Genomic DNA, 18,372 nt, shown 5'->3' on the forward strand with positions numbered 1-18,372 from the left:
TTGGGTTGTCGTAATGGGGAAGAGGTGCATTGGCATCAAATAAGTAGAGACTAAAGATGCTGCTAAACATCCTGTAAGAAGTAGGAGAGTCTCCACAACAGAGAATTACCTAGTTTCAGTGTCAATAGTCCTAGGGTTAAAAGCCCCAGATTAGACCTACTCATTTTCAATTACAGCAGGATACAATGTAAATTTCTGGCATTCAGCTTAGAACTATAGAAATGTTGCTTTCCATGCCCTAAAAGATACTGTGTCCTGTGGTTTGGGAAGCTCCTCTTTTGTAATGTCTCTCACTTAGCCCAGCCCTCTCCTCTAAACTTTGCCTTCCACCTCAAACACTGATGAGCCTGACTGATGTATAACTAGGACTCTGACATGGAAAAGAGGCTATATTTCAGATTGCAGAAAAGGACTCAAGAACTATTAATATTAATGAACAATCGTTAAATAATCTGGAAGTTCCATCTCAGGTTGATTGTAAAAATTTGGTCTTCTTACCTACTTAATGAGTTCTTGATCCAAGTTTTTCTTGCCTTGTTTTCCCCACATGGACTTTAAAGAAGATTTATACCCCCAGAGGAATGGATCCCTGGAAGGCAGAATTCACAGATCTCATAGTAGCAGTGGTCACAAGCTAACCAGTAAAAGCCTTTTTTGTAAGCACTGCTTTTCCTTCTAGATGTACACAGAATTGTGTCACTCTGATTCTCTGTCAATACTTGTTACTATATCATTTAGTTCTTCAGAGATTGTAAAGATTAGAGTTGATATTCAAGAAGGTGAAGTCTGAGTTATGATTTTAAATTTAAGATGTTGAGAAAATTAGATCATCCTGAGAGATCCATAAAAGAGCAAATATTTCAGACATTTGCATCTGCTCATCTTGAAATATACATAATCTAATACCTGCCCCTTGACATGGGATGTTACAAAATAGCAGAAATTCTGCCAAGTAATTCATAAGACAAGGAAGAAGGAGAGGACAAATCATTTAAAATATAGGCAGAAACTTTAGTCCTATAAACTGATGGGATTGCTGCCCAAACAAAAACAAAATGGAAAACAAAACAAAAAACCCTCACAGTTGGGCCACCCTCATAGATTTCTCCAGCAAACACAGCCAAATATTCCTGTACTTAGTGATTTGATTCTACGGTCCTGAATTATCAGCACCTGTCACTTCTTTGCTTCAGAGAAGAATCATTTGAGAGAAAATGTTATTTTAAGGCTAATCATGGAAAGAGAAAGAAAGTGGTATTCATTTCTCAGGCAGTATTTACCTTGTATACTGGAAATAAGAAAAGGACAAATTCAAGCTATTCGGGAACCTGAGTTAGGATTTCTAGACCAGAGGGCAAGCTTTGCCATCCATAACAGTTGTCCAAAATACATGTTAAAAGTGCGTATTTTCCACATCCCCCCCCCCCATGAATTTTGACTCAACAGGCATTTCTTTCATGGCTCTAAGGGTATTTCTGGGCAAGCACTGTGGTCTCAGCTGTACAAAAAATCTGTCAAAGATGTTCAGCACAAGGTAGGTGGGTAGTAGGAAAATAGTGGGATAAGGATACAGGCTCAATAAGTGTTTGTTGAATGAATTATTTCTAGCTCTTTTCCTAGAAACAGAAATTTCTCGCTGCTTTTGTTATGAGTAGACTCCCAATGATCTTACTTAGATATATAATATTTTAGAGAAACTCAACTCTTTCCTATTTATTCTGTGCTCTAGGTTAGATGAATTTTAGTCTCTGGTGTCAGAAAACTGAAGTGATGTTAACTCTTTCCTTTCCTAATGATGGGCATTAACCTTGGGCACTTCTTTTGACATCCCTTGACCTTAGTTTTTAAATTTCTTACTTGAGAAATTGAATAGCTACTTCTCAAAATGTCATGTAATACTGAAAAGTACAAAAGGAAATAATATATGTGTCACAGTATAAAGTGTTCCATGAACGTTATTTATTTTACGATTCCTAGAAATCAGTTATAAACTGGAATTCAGAACTGTGTCACAGAGGCAGTGGCAGTGAGATACTTTTAATCAATCCTCTGCTCTAGGAAAATATGTCTTTCTCCGTGGCTGGGAGATTTAAAGTAAATACAAGTTAAATATCATTGACAAGTTCAATTGGCACTTTCCCTACATCTTTTTTTTTTTTATAAAATATTTTATTTATTTATTTGAGTGAGAGAGAGCATGAGTGAGGAGAAGGTCAGAGGGAGAAGCAGACTCCCCATGGAGCTGGGAGCCCGATGTGGGACTCGATCCTTGGACTCCGGGATCATAACCTGAGCCAAAGGCAGTCGTCCAACCAACTGAGCCACCCAGGCGTCCCTCCCTACATCTTCTTACTTTGTTGTTTGAAGAACCAACATCATTGGGGCATTAGCTACCTTCATGTTAGCTTGATTCTGAAGACCATGGTCATGCAGCTCCCACAGAGGTCAATTGATCTCAGAAGAGTGGATGATCTGTGGATGGAGAAGACAAGTTAAGATAACCAGTTCACTGCTGAGCCTCCCACATTGGAAAAGCACCTTTTACTATACATACACGCAAACTCACACAGACAAGTAGACACATGCGCCATTCCCTTAATCTTCATCCTGTAAAAGATGAGTCAGATGTGTTCTTCTTACCTCCCCTTCAGCTGCGCTATATGAGATGTAGGTGTCGGTGAAGGGTAATTCTTTAAGGGTTGGCGAGCAATTAAATGTCAGAGTGGAGAAGGAAGTGAGTGTCTAAATGTAATGTAATTCCAAAGCTTTTTTTTTTTCTTTTTTCTTTCCTACTTCTTCTTCTTCTTCTTCTTTTTTTTTTTTTTCCTGATTAAAAAAGAAAAGGCATAAACATCTCTGGAAATGAATCATCCTGTGAATTGCATGAGAAATGCAGGCACTTTCCTGTTTAAACTAAGCATGTTAAAATAAAATAAAGGGGGGAAAGAAAGCATGGAGGTAAAAGACAACACAGTAGGAATTAATCATACTGGCACAAGTCAGCCAGACATAACAAAGCCCAGACAAGTATCAGGCAGGTGCTGCCTAACTTGAAGGGCACAATGACCCACCAGGATCCAGCTTACTCCTACCTGGGATGATGTTAGATATTAGTCAGTTCCCTGCACTCCATGCATCAGAAGCTCTATATGAATTAGCTGAGGAAGAGAAAGAAGTTTCCTGTCACCACGGGAAGAAAGTTGGGTTTGAGGCGAATTATCAGATCATCCATTCTGGTCTCTGCTTCTCCTGGAACATGGGCTTCTTTCTAATGGATGAACCTCCTAAGATGATGAGTACAGTAAATTTATGCTTCTAAATCTGTATCTTCCAACTTCAGGATCCAGAGGAAACAAAAATGATAAAGTAGGTTAGATTTGAGAGACAGACATGAGGTAAAGTCACAGAGACTTGGCACATGTGTGTTCAGGCACTCCCAGGCTTCTTCATGAATCAAAGCTTCATGATCCAAATTTTGGAAGTGGTACTGGCATGCTCTAGTGCAACTACTTTTGGAGATTCCCTCATTGGAGAGATCCACTTCTCCCAAGATCATAATCCCTTTTCAGAGTAGTTGGCATCAGCGTCTGATGACAGACTGACCACAAAAGCCTGTCCTTCCCACTCCAATTTGGGGAAGTTTTGAAGGCCTCTTTGCCCACTTCTGCCCCTGTCCATCCTCAGGCTTTGCGTCCAAGATTATGCCCTAATGAAGCCCAGGCGTGCTCGACTCCATCTCAGAACTGGCTTCTCAGGGAAGCCACTCAGTGACAGTTGAGAAGAAAGAAAGAGAACAGAACTCTGTAAATCCCCACCCTTTAAAATGCAGAAAGAGAAGCAGCATCTGGTTAAGAAAGGAAAAAGAGACTGAGGAGAAGGAGCTTAGTCCAGAGAGAGTAGTATTACAAGGTTGAATGACTTTCCCCTGATAGGTTCCATTTATTTATTCAGGTGAGTACATTGACTTAGAGTGGGAAGAGAGGATCAGGCAGGATGTTTGAGGTTTATAGTAAATTTTTAATAGCAGGAAGAGGGACTAGTCATTGCAACAAAACGCAAGACTGACAAGTGGTGTTGAGGATCCAGATTAGACAGAAACCATGACAGATCAGCTTAGAACTGGACAGCAATGCTATCTGCTTTTGCCTCGCTTAGCGAAGACAATGGCTAAAGGACTGATATATACTTGGGGATGTATATGGAGAGTTAGAATAATTGCATAAAAACTAGAAGCCAACAGAGTTGGCTTAGAGTAGGAATTAGAAATAAAAACACACACACGCGCGCGTGCGCGCGCACACATACACACACACAATTGCTTCTTCTTTATCAATTATATTTGTATTTTCATATTTTATTTCCAAGGAATGGTTACAAGGTACCATTCCACTTTTTCTTGATGACTTTAAGTGGGTATTCATTTGCAATAATGTTTTATACTGTTATTAATATGATTATGTATTAATGAAGCTATCATTCCATTTGTCTTTTCTGGGTCCCATGTGTACAGTGATGAACAACAACAACCACAAAACGCAATATGGATATGCGATTACGTAAACAAAATATAAGTTAGGGGTTAAGTCTTCTTGAGCTTTTGGCCAGCTAGAAATTTCACAATACATACATATGAGAAAGATGCTTTAAATTGATTTTTTGTTGGCATGACTTCATCCTTGGAGTGAGGGCGTGGGGATACAGGATGGAATTTGGAGAATGACTAGAGTCTCATCTTGTAGGAAAGACTGGTGGTGGTGGTGGGGGGTCTTACCTTGAGCAACTGTGCTTTGATCTGCTTAGCAAGAAGAGCCGTACTGAAATGGGAGGGTAGTCATTTGAATGAAGGAGGGCCACTGATTCCCAAAGAGACAAGTAGGTAGTGAGAACAAAGACAGTGGAGGCCCACCAGGTTCAGAGAGGGCGTGCAGCCTCCTCCTCTGTGCCTCATGGTACTCAACACCAACCACAATCTTCTTTTTGATTTCCTATTTGTTTACAAGTCTGTCTCTATCCTTAGTGAGAAGCCCCTGAAGGGCAAGTTCTGTGTGTCATTTGTCTTTTCATCTCAAGAAACTTTCAGAGAGCTAGGTTTTGATGTAGTGTGCAAGAAATGTAGGCTGAATGAAGGAACTCAGTAGATCAATCTGACAATGATTTTGTAGGTATTGAACTCAAGTGTCCCAAAACGCAATCATACTATAATGAGATTTCTTACATTGATGTTACCAGGATCTTTAGTAATTCATGCCATGAAAACTTCATGTCTTGCAATTCAGGGCAAGGAATGGGCTGTATTCTCTCTGCCCAGGATGATGCTTGACATTTCACCCAATGTAAAGTTATTATACAGTGACTCTTTTTTCTGGATGCTGGGAAAGCTCCTAGCTGTTCACTAGGGAGGGTGGGGGTACCTACTCCTGTGTTTAGATTCTCAAACTGTTTTCAATTAGGAAATGACTTCTGTGTTTCTCCCACTCAGGTGCCTTTGATTAGCAAGAAGCACAAATATGCAGTCATGCAAAAATGTGCTCCCTAGGTCAGATCCTACAAAAGCTAATCAACTACCCAGCTGGTTTACATTTCTATACATTCCTTGACACACAGAGATGTATCTTGAACCTGGCTGGCCTATCCTTGTGCACTGTTGCCAAACTCCACGAGGCTAACTAAAGAATGCTCAGAGTTGTTTTTCTTTCTTATGCCGGGGTCCCTGGCCTATAGGATAGAGCCATGTAACGAAGCAGCTGTGTGACCTTACAGAGTCCTGACCCTTCTGTCCCTGGAGTTCCTTTAAGATTGTAGGTGTGGATATTTTTCACTACTGACAAGGGATTTTGGATCTTTAGAAGGGAAGGCTGAATAATTAATAATAATGACACATCTGTGCATGCATGCATGCGTGTGTGCGTGTGTCTTATAGCATCCAATGTTAAGCCTTTCACTATCTATTATATTTGGACTTCGAATTCATATGAGGACCACCAAGAGGAGCAGGGAATGGTGGAGGAGATTTTCATGCCCTCTTTTCTCCGGTCTTTCCCCATTTGCAGCCAGATGGACTTACCAGGTCTGATCAGCTAACTCTGTGGCTACAAGGCCAGGGCTTTCTGTGACTTTTGCATAAAGGCAGAATTTTTTTTTTTTTTTAATGTTCTGCTGGTTCATGCTTCCTTCTGCAAGGAGTCCCTGCCTCAGTCTAATGCTAACTCTTACGCCTGTCCTTCTCTGTCCCTGCCGTCCCCTTTCTCTGGTACCCATCGTTTTTTGTCTCATCTGATCTCATCCACTGGTCCTAACACTGGCTTTCCTCTTATTGTATAACTCTTCTTCCCGACATCCTTCTCAGGTACAACTTTACATGGAACTACATGATTGTTCAATACAAATGTAGACGCTCACAGAAAAGAACACTCTGCAGTGTTCTCCAGAGTCCGGCCCTGCACCTGCGCACAGCTCACTTATCAGCTATGTTGAGATCAGATAATCCAGGGACTCTCCTTCATACCCACCCCCTGCCAACACACAAGCTTTTCCTGCATCTTTGGCTGCTACCCTTTCTTTCTCCTAACCCACAGATTCTCTCTTAAAGGAGGATTTTTTTTTAACATTTTTAAGGAAATCAGCTATGATGACAAGATATTATTTAAGATCAATTCATTAGGAAATATCTTAGATGAGCAAAAGAGTTTACAAATTCACAATCTGCCCCCCAAATGAATGTCTGCTTTCCTAAACCCACAAAACACATAGTCTCTTCTCTGGGCTTCCAGAACTTAGTATCTCATTCATAGTATGTGCTCAATACAATGTACCATCCATATCAATACTCATATATATATTTCTCTTCAGTTTTATTTAACCCCCACACTTGTAATTTTTCTCTGTTTTACACCAATACACCCTAATAATTAACATATGTTTATAAGTCCCACTTCAATTGTTTTATGTTTCCCAGACAATGTGATCTCAATTACATCATTCACAGTCAACTATAAAATAAACATCTTCCGTCACCTGGTCCAGTAGATGCAAAACTGCAGGGACATATAAACAAATATTTTGATTTTGTTTACATGTGTGCCACCAGCTGCTTCAGAAAATCTACTTGGGAAAAAAAAAAATAAAAAACCCAAATTACAGAAGAACCCCAGATCGTAAACACCTGGATTTAAATCTTCAGCAAAAAGCCAGGAAGTAAACACCACAATATTAAACTCATTCATCTGGGGAAAACCTCCTCCCAAGTGCATTTGAGATATTGTTTAATTTTACATAAGAGAAACTGAGTCGGTGGCAGGCAAAGAGAGTAGAGCAGACGGAAAGGAGAGGCTCACTGCAGTTGTGTCTCATCAGAATGGGCTTAGGTGGATTGTTGGAAAGTTCAAGGCACCCAAATACACGGAGCTTCTCCTTTGCTTACACCCATCTGAGCTTATAAAGAGGATAATTTGACCACACATTCATTTTTCATCAGCAGGAAGCCCATTTGCTAAGTAAGTGCCAGCAGCTTAATTCAGTTAAACACTTACTGAGAGCCAGTGACGTGCTGAGCGCTGTGCCGAGTGTCAGGAATACAGAGATTAATAAATGGAGTTCTTTCCTTTAGAGATCTACAATTTAGTGAGGGCTGAAATATGCGTGAATAATTGTGTAATATTCGTGATACATGCTGGAATAGGGGTTAGTGCTGGACTGGTGCTGGCTCTGAGGAGGAAATAATGAACTCTTGCAACATCAGGGAAGCCTTCGTGTGACAAATGATGGTTTCCTTGAGTCTTGGAGCCTGTGTAGGAGCTTCTCCAATGTTTAGGTAATGGAAGGTGAATTGGTAATGTGAAGTAAAACTTACAAATGTGCCGTTCCAGGCAGAGAAACATCACTGCAAAAACAATGGGAGCTCTCCAGGACTGCCCCAATGCCTGCAGGGCATGTGGGACCAGGGGCTATTTGCTCCTGTCCCCCCAATCTCCCCAACACCCCCACTGATGGATGTGGACGCAAGGGTACACACACTGCCCCCAGGGGATTGCCTATACTCATCTGCATGCTCTATTGTTCTGTGGCAGATCCTTTCCAAGTCACTAGGTCAAAGATAAAATTATTAATTAACATGATGAGGAATTTCCAGATGGCAGCAAGAGAACATGAAACCAAGAGTGGGCTGTCTCTCAGACTTCAGCGGCGGGGTGGGGGGGGGGGCTGTGCTACCTGGCAGATTTCATGCCAGGAATTCAACTCTGCTTTAGCACAATTCTTAGTCCAGAGTACCCCAATATATGGTCAACAAACATTGTTTCCCTTCTCTTTCCCCCCAGTTTTAGTATTAACTGGATTTAGAACTCAAACATGTTGGGGAAGGCTGTAGGGGAAAGCCAGCAATGGTGGGATAAAGCTGGGGCCAGAGGCAGGGCCCAGAGCCTGCAAACCTTTATACAGCAGGTGGAATTTGCTGTGATTCCTCTGGTTGTTGATATACTGTTGAATGATTTCAGGCAGGGGTGTAAGAGGTCAGATTTATTGGCTAAGACATTCAATCTGGTATTCAGGTAGTGGATAGATTTGATGTGGGAGAAACAGGAGGTAGGGAAAGCAGGTCTGAGCACTGCAGGTGGGGGAAATATTTTACCTCCCCTGCCTGTAGAGATTAGGGTGTCAGCTGATGCCTAGCAAATATTCTAGTTCTAAAGGTGCATGCATACCCTATATCCCCCACTAGAGAGAAAATTCCTTAGGTTTTGTGGTACCTTTTATATATAGATGCTTAATATTTATTTCCTATTAAACTGAGGTTTCTTTAGCTATTTGAGGAATCACATCAAAATCTTGACTCACATAGAAGTCTTCATCTGAATTTAAACAAAAATAGGTATTATCGTAGGCAAATGGATTTTTGAGGTACAGTTTTATCTTATACGGGGGTTACAAGTGTTCATCAGTGCTCTCGAATGGAGTTAAATGGCTGAATGTGATCTTCACAGAGCAAAACATAAACATACCACTGTACCATCTTAAAGTCATTATAAATCAATCAACTGATGTTCACTGATAAGGGCAATTGCATTATAGTTTTCTTTGTAGAGAAGAGGTGAAACTTGTACCGTAAATACTTTAGGTAGTTGCCCTTGATTATGTAAAATTGGGATATTACAATCCAAGGGGTCTGGGGCTTCTGATATAAACACAGTGGAGTGGATTTCAACCCCTCCTTTAGTTTCATCTGGGGATTTTTTTTTTTTAAGATTTTATTTATTTATTTGACAGAGAGAAATCACAAGTAGATGGAGAGGCAGGCAGAGAGAGAGAGGGAAGCAGGCTCCCTGCCGAGCAGAGAGCCTGATGCGGGACCCGATCCCAGGACCCTGAGATCATGACCTGAGCCGAAGGCAGCGGCTTAAACCACTGAGCCACCCAGGCGCCCCTGGGGATTTTTTTTTTAAGATTTTATTTATTTATTTGACACATGGAGATCACAAGTCGGCAGAGAGGCAAGCAGAGAGAGAGGAGGAAGCAGGCTCCTTGCTGAGCAGAGAGCTCAATGCTGGCTCAATCTCAGGATCCTGGGATCATGACTTGAGCCCAAGGCAGAGACTTTAACCCACTGAGCCACCCAGGCCCCTCCCTAGTCTGGGAGATTCTTTTTTTTTTTTTTTTTTTTTTTTTTAATTCCCCTTGCCTGCATCCCACAACTGAATTAAAATCTCTGGGAGTACGACTTGGGTATCTGATTTTCCCCAAGCTTTGTGGAGTTACAATCTACATGCACTAAAATTCACTAATTTAAAGTGATTTCTATCCCTATAGTTGTGTCTTTTCCAGAAGGTCATATAAATATCATCAGAGTATTTAGTCTTGATATCTGGTTTCTTCACATAGCATGGTATTTTGAGATTCATTAGATTGTTAAATGTGATAGTAGTTCATTCTTTTTTACTGTGTAGAGAATACTGAGCCATGTTCTAGAGTATGGTCATACCACAATTTATTTCTCCATTCATTAGTTGATGGGGACAGCTGAACTTTTTAAAAGCTTTCCAGCTGATCGTAAAGCACAACAAAAATTGAGAATCACTATCACAGAGAACTTAATGCATATATATATATATATATTTTTTTTTTTACCAAACACTCTCCACATCCCTCAGTTAACATACTTGTACTTATTGTTTAACATGATGTATGTGGAAGAAGTTAGAATGACTACAGCTGTTCTGGAGGCCATACTGTCTGATACACATGGAAACTTTGGGTCATGTCTGCTGAACAATTATTTTCTACTTTACACAACTAAAAATATATGTACTTTTCAAAGGCGTAGTGAATTAGTACCACACACATCCAACTATCCCTGTTATCAAAGAGGTCTGATACGCTGGTGGAAGATTTCAGAGAAACAAATTATTCACATTCCAACTCATCTTCTTTTACCCATAAATGGAAAATTCTTGCTTAAAGAAAGACAAGTTTTAGGATGCATGATTTTGAGCTAACATGGACATATTTCTGGATACTTGGAAAACATTTTGAGAATCTTCCAGTATCCAAGTCTATAAATTATGATTAAAAACAATTTATAAGGGCATAGCCATTTTCTCCAAAAATGCTTGATTGTGACAGTTACTCAGTGCCTCTCCAGCCCTTTAAAGGCAACATTTAGAAGCCTCAGAATATCCTGGAAACCTCAACATCACAACGACAAAGTTTCTTTGTCAGTGCATCTTACAAAACAAAAACAAAAACAAAAATCAACGATGGGTTTCTGGGGTAGTTTCTAAATTGCTGCGATATAATTGATTATGGTGCTGTTTGGATACATAATTCAACTGATTCATAGAGAGATGGCTGTGCCCCCTCACCCTACTGCAGTCTCCACAGAAACTTTCACAAGACATCAGCTGCCTGAGAAAAAAGGACTGAATCTGGCTTAGAGAAATTAAAACACCATTTGAGGGAGTGTCTCTGAGTTAAATAAAACTTGAACTTTACACTTCAAAAGAACTGAAGTGCACAAGGTCCTGTGCTGTGAAGGCAACACCAAACACAACCTGAAGTTGAGTCATTTTTATGGATGTTCTTGTATGTTATGACCTCTTTCCACCCAAACAACGCTTCCTACCATTGAGATCTGAGCTTTTGGGGACTGACACTCCCCATGAATGTTGTAATCTTTGGGCCTCGGGAAGTAAAATTGTTGCCTAGAATTTCTGGACTCTCTCTGGTCTGCCTATTTCTATCATCACCACAATCATCATCATCATCATCATCATCATCATCATCATCACCACCACCACCACCATCATCATCATCACCACCACCACCACCAGTACCATCATCATCATCATCATCACCACCACCACCACCATCATCATCATCATCACCACCAACACCACCACCACCAGTACCATCGTCATCATCATCATCACCACCACCATCACCTTCATCATGATGATCATCATCACCTCTTTCAGGATTGTTATGAATCAACTTGCTTTTTAAAAGATAATGGGTGGTTCTCATCAGATTTCAACCTTAGAAAAGGTTAGGGACACTTATTCCTCATCCTTCTGCAGGTTATTCCATTCAGTTCATTGCAAAAAAAAAAAAAAAAAAATTTCTTTTGGCAAGCAAAGGAAAATGCAGCATTGATTTCCCAGGGGATTTTATTCTGTTCTCCTACATACATGCACACACAGATACATTATGGAAGGAATTCCTAGTTTCTGAGAGTGTGCCAAATCCTGCAAGGATAGCAATGAGGTAATCCTAAAGTAAATGGTACTTGGGTCTTCTGACAAACAGACAGGAGGAAAAGCCTAAAAAAGAATCACCACAGGAGTTAAACAAGAGTCTTAATGAAATTAAATAAAATTGGGAGAGAGTAGGTATTTTCTCATTTGCTTCTGAAGAGCTTAGCATTATTTCAAGGTAATAATAGCTAATTAAGTAGTTTGAGGCTTATGTGCTGAGTGGAATCGTGTCTTTCCGCAAATTCATGTCCTTCCTAGACTTGAGAATGTGATCTTACTTGGAAATAGGGTCATTGCCAACATAAATAGTTAAGATAAGGTCACACTGGAGTAGGGCAGGCCTGCAGTCCAACACGACTCGTGTCCTCATTAAGGGGAGAAGGGACACAGAGACACAGACACAGAATGAAAACAGTCATGTGATAATTGAAACAGAGACGACAGTGACAGGACCACAGGCCAAGAACTGTCAGGTGTTCCCAGAAGCTGGAAGAGGCAGAGGCAGGGAAGGATTTTCCCCTGGAGGCTTAGGAGGGAGCATGGTTCTGCCAACACCCTGATTTGGGACTTTTTTTTTTTTTTCTAAGATTTTATTTATTTGACAGAAAGAAACACAGCCAGAAAGAGAGAACACAAGGAGAGGGAGTGGGGGAGGGAGAAGCAGGCTTCCTGCCAAGCAAGGAGCCCAAGGCAGGGCTCCATCCCTGCACACTGGGATCAAGATCTGAGCAAAAGGCAGAGGCTTAATGACTGAGCCACCCAGGCGCTCCTGGTCTTGGACTTCTAACCTCCAGAGCTGCCAGAGAATAAGTTTCTGCTGTTCTAAGCCACCCATTTTCTGGTACTTTGTCACAGGAGTCCTAGGAAACTAGTACAACTTGCCTCTGGAATTTTGTCCAAAGTGAGAGTTTGAGGCTCACCATTGTATTGACGGATTGTCTAGGAGGAGTCAGAAAAAAAGACGAGAGAAAAACAAAGGGAGCAGTACCTCACTTCTGCTCACTTATCACGTTATGACCACGCCAAATGTTGTGATCTCTGAGCTAACAGTAGCAGGATCACCTGAGGTTCCCAAAAGGCAGATTTCCTGCCAGACCCAAGTCTGTCCATTTTAAGTATTTCTGGTAAGACCCAAGAGATCTGCATTGCATTTCACTACGTTCCTCCCGCCTTTCTTATGAATGCTAGAATTTTGGAACCATTTCCATACAGAACATGTCCATTATCATCTTTGAGAGAGAATCAAACAAAACTTAACCAAATTGCTGAGGTCGACAAAGGCTCAGTCTTGTTCTCACGTCTGTATATGGGGCCAAGTGAAAGTCAAACATAGAATCAGGGAGCCACCCAGGACCATGCAGTCTTAACAGGACACAGAATTTCCTAGCAACATCTATCCAGGTGGCCCTTAATTTTCTTCCTGTTCCCCCAGTTCCTACAGCAAGTAATGGGACAAGTAATGGTCCTCTTACTGTGCCCAAACCATGGATACTGGAAGTTGAAAACGATAGAGGAGAAATATGGAAAGTGCGAAATGTGTAACTTGCTGCCTGTATGGTATTATTTATTTATTTATTTTTTGAAAGATTTTATTTATTTATTTTAGAGAGAGAGATAGAGACAGAGATAGGACAAGCAGTCGGATGGAGCAGAGAGGGAGAAACTGACTCCCAAATCATGGATGATTTTTCTCTAAATATTCATAATGCTGAGGTATGACAATTTTTAAAATATCATCAATGTTATCTGTTTTTCTTTATATCTTATAACTAGTATTGTTGGTATAAGGACATTACTGATTTTTATATGTTACTCTTCTTGACCATGTGTAACCTTGTTCTTACTAGTTTTAATTGTTTGGTTTGTTTTTGTTTTTTGAAGGCTATTTTGTACTTTTTATTTTTTTTTTTAAGATTTTATTTATTTATTTAAGAGAGTGCTCTCGGGGGAGGGGGAATAGAGGGAAAGTGAGAAGCAGACTCCCCCTGAAAAGGCAGACACTTAACCAAATGAACCCCCTCTCCCACCAGGCACCCCATTTTGGCCTTTTTTAAGGCAATCATATCATCAGCATGTAAAAATCATTTTTCTTCTCCTTTCTTTGTATTGCCTATTGAATGACTTGGGGATCTCTAGGCAAGAGTTACCATGTTAGGACTATGGTAGGCATATAGTGTTCCTGACATTAGTAGGTATATATCTGATGTATAAATTAAGAACAGTGATGATGCTTTCTTCTAGTAAATAACTGTTATACATATCTTCAGAGCTAGGCCAATAGTAGAAAAATATTGAGAGAGCTTCTAAAAGCTTAATAGGAAAAAAAGAAAAGCCAACACTGCTTGAGAGACAAAGATATAACTCACAGCTCTTCTTCATATAGAAATATTGGTTATGGGGAGCCAGCCAATATTGGTTTTGGGGGGACTGAACCCCACTTCAGGCTCTGCTCAGCAGGGAGCCAGCTTCTCCCTCTGCCTGCCATTTCCCCTGCTTGTGCTTTCATTCTCTCTCTTTGTCTCCCTCCCTGTCAGATAAATAAAATCTTTAAAAATAAAGAAATAGGGGCGCCTGGGTGGCTCAGTGGGTTAAGCCGCTGCCTTCGGCTCAGGTCATGATCTCAGGGTCCTGGGATCGAGTCCCGCATCGGGTTCTCTGCTCAGCAGGGAGCCTGCTTCCTCCCCTCTCTCTCTCTCTGCCTGCCTCTCTGCCTACTTGTGATCTCTCTCTGTCAAATAAATAAATAAAATCTTTAAAAATAAAAAAATAAAGAAATAAAAAAATTAAAAGAAGCATTGGTTATAACATATCCTAGTCAATGACCTGACACATCACTTCCGATGGTGGAACTGGACATACAAATATCATTTTTTTTTTTGCATCACCCCCTTTGATAAACAACAAAAATAATTTATCTAATAATTGTAAAATTAAATGCATAATACTTATGAGAGCAGAAGAAACACAGTGAATGTTTTCTTTTTCTGAATTTCCTATAATAATCATATGAGTAAAAATAGTTAAAATATGAAATAAACTTTACTGAATAAAAAGGAAAAAATAAATTAATATTCATGTTGAAAATATTTCCCTTTATTTCTAGTATGCTGAGTTTTGTCCTTATCATAGGTGGGTATTTACAGTACATTTTCTGCATCTAGTGAGATAATCACATGGTTTTTGTACCACAGCCCATAAAGTTGCTCAAATTCCTGACATTGAACATTCTTGTATTCCTGGGATAGGTTTCACTTAATTATAATTTTTATTAATACAACCTGGAAATTAGTATGTTGGGACTTCATATAGGGTGTTTTCATATATATTCACAGGTGTAGTTATTTTATTATTTTTCTTATATCTTCCTAACAAAGTGTTACTATCAAAGCACATTATCATATACACATTACCATATACCATAGAGTGGTGTCTCTCTTGTGTTTCTTCTGACATGATTTCTAGAGGACATGAATTATCTACTCCTTAGAGTTTTGATGTAAGGTTGCCTATAAAATCCTCTAAACCTATTTTCTTTTGGTGTCATGGTGAGGGAGGCTGGGAGATAGGCTAATTTTTTTAATAGGCAACTTATTTACTTTAATGGTTATGGGTTCATGAGAGAATTCTATTTCTTATTTTTAACAGCGTAAGGCACAATTTTCATACCATAAAATCCCACGTAAAATTCAATGACTTTTATTAAATCTGCAGAGTTATATGATCATCACCACAACCCAACTTTGAAACATGTTCGTTACACCAAAAGCCCCTTAGTGCCCACATGCGGCCATCTACCATTCCCACCACCCAACCCTCCCACCCCTATCCCCAATCCCCCACCTTGAGCAACCACTAATATACTTTCAGTCTGACAGTGACTTGCATTTTTTGGGCATTTCATATAAATGGTAACATGCAAAATATGGCCATTAGCATTTGCCCTTTCTTCCACTTAACATAAGATGTTTGAGTTTCCTCAATGTGGTAGCAGGTATTAGCAGTTGATTCATTTTTTAATCTTAGTATTTATTATCCATTTTTTCTTATTTGTTTGGAAATCTCTATTTTCTCCAATATTTCTATCACAGTTTAAAATATGTTGATAAATTTGTTGACTGAATTATAAAATTATTTTCTTATAGTCTTCAATTAATCTGACTTAAATCTTCCCTTTGTCATTTGATTCCTATTTTTGGTTTTGAGTATGCTTTTATCTCTGGTCATTCTCTTTATTATTTTTTAAAATATGACAAAAGGTTTATATTTTTAAACTTTTCAAATAATCAGTTCTTCTTTTTATTAATGATCTCTCTACCATTTATTTCATTTTTATTCCTTATTTCTTTGCAATATTTTGCTTTCAGTGGGTTTTATTATCTGTAGATCTTTTCTTAATTTCTTTCATGAAATAATTAATTTATCCCATTTATTTTCAGTCTTTTCTTTTAAGGTTTTTAAGGTTATCATATTTTTCTACTTTAAGCTGTACTTAAGTGTACCTCACAAGTTCTAATATGTGATACCTTCATTCTCATTTTATATACATACTAAATATTTAAAAAATACATATTCACCAAAACTTCGTAGTTTCTTTTTTCTCCTGATGCCATAACTGATAAAATTGCTGTGCTAAATTTTATATTTATCAATCTCCTGTGCTTACTTATAATTTTAATACTCATATATTATTTTTCCAAAATCCACAACTATATGCCATTCAATAACATTGATGAACACAATTGATCCATTTCTTTCTTTGAAGAACACTTAGTTTTATTTTTGTTTCATTTTGATTTTAAGGTTTATTTATTTATTTTTGAGAGAGAGAGAGTGCAAGCAGGGGGAGGAGCAGAAAGAGAGGGAGAAAGAGACACCTCCCTGAGTAGGAAGTCCAATGCAGGGCTTGATCCCAGGACCCTGGGATCATGACATGAGCTGAAATCAAGTTACCCACTCAACTGACTGAGCCAGCCAGGCACTTCAGGAACACTTAGATTGTTTAAAAACTATTTTTATTGTAAGCAATGCCTCTGCACCCATGTTCGTGTATGTCTCCTTGAATGTGCTATGAGAGATTTTTCTAGAAGATAAAAAAAGTTTTCTTTATTAAGGGCATGGGCATCTTCAGCTTCACCAGAGATTTCCAACTTTTATTTCTGATCAGCATTTCAGCCCAAAAGAGGAAAGTATGATAACATGGAAAGGAGAAAGCTTCATAATTTCTTGTCTGAAAGTGAGTCACAAGACTACAAGTAACGGGACACCTGGGTGGCTCAGTGGGTTAAAGCCTCTGCCTTCGGCTCAGGTATTGATCCCAGGGTCCTGGGATAGAGCCCCACATTGGACTCCCTGCTCAGCGGGGAGAGTGCTTCCCCCTACTCTCTGCCTGCCTACTTGTGATCTGTGTCTGTCAAATAAATAAATAAAATCTTAAAAAAAAAAAAAAGACTACAAGTAGCTACAAGGGCAGCTGCAAAATGTTTCTCCAACTTGAGATCATGTGCAACAACAAAACTTAGAGGTATGCAATCTCTATTGCCAAAATAATGCAGAGTAGGGGAGAATACATTGTAGGGAACAGTAATATCCCCTGACAAAGTACCAAAAATCCATGTGTCTCTTCTTCCCATAGTAGCATTCACTTACTCATAAGGGGAGCTAAGTGTCTCCATGCCCCAGAGGCAGAACCTATTGGATCTCCCTCTTCTCGTACCCAATGTATAGTAGAAGAAGAAATAGGCTGACTGTAAAGTGTTCGATACCTCTCATTTCCTGGGAGTAAATATTTTCTAGTTCCCACTGTCTGAGAAAGAAGTATTTATAATTATAGACACCTGGGTATCTCTATGCAAAGATTTATGGCTCGTACCATAAGAAGAGCAATAAATTCTTTGTGTGTGTTAGTATATTTATTGTGTCAAGTGTTATTCTGACACTCATGCCTCTTCATCTTAATGATTCTGGGCATTTATCCAAAACTCTTTTGCCCTCTCTTGCTTTGGAAGGTTAAAAGACAGGCCCATTGATAATATATTGTGTTTTTGTACTCCTCCGTAAAAATGCTCCATGAAATTATGGTCTTGAGTTATACGTATCATCATCTTGATATTTCTACTTATGGTATTATAGAAGATGACAATAGTTTAATAAAACAATATGACTTTCTTTGAAGCCATTGTAGTTCAATAGACCAGACAGATTTAGCCATATCTTATAAGAACAGGAAAGTTATATAAGTAAAGGCATTTTGCTAAGTGCTAGTGCTTTTAATTGGGTGTAACCATTGCCTTGGGCAGATAATTTGGAAAAATCAATGTATTGATATGTTGTGTGTTAGGTAATTAGCCGTCTAATTCATCTTTAAAATCCATGAAAGTATTACTACTGTAAAAAGGAGTAAAAATGTCAAATATTTCATTAGTATTTTGGAAAGTAGAAACAACAGCAATGAAATACTGTTGAGAGGAATGGAATCTTCACAGATTTCTGGAGGGAGCATAGAATGATATGCTTTTTTATAGAGTGTATTGACAGTATCAATGAAAACATCCGTGATAAATGTTCAATATAGAATCTTACTATTGAGAATTAACCCTGCAAATACATTTTGAACTATGTACAAAGAGGC

At 39.1% G+C, this 18,372-nt stretch overlaps 1 protein-coding gene across 1 annotated transcript in view; it reads left to right on the forward strand.

Annotated features, from left to right (window-relative positions):
- Nucleotides 1-18,372, forward strand: part of NYAP2 (neuronal tyrosine-phosphorylated phosphoinositide-3-kinase adaptor 2) — a 313,460-nt gene that overhangs the window by 286,351 nt on the left and 8,737 nt on the right. The gene's annotated exons all lie outside the window — the stretch shown is intronic.

The sequence above is a fragment of the Mustela erminea genome, chromosome 8, assembly GCF_009829155.1.
Source record: "Mustela erminea isolate mMusErm1 chromosome 8, mMusErm1.Pri, whole genome shotgun sequence".
Taxonomy (NCBI): domain Eukaryota; kingdom Metazoa; phylum Chordata; class Mammalia; order Carnivora; family Mustelidae; genus Mustela; species Mustela erminea.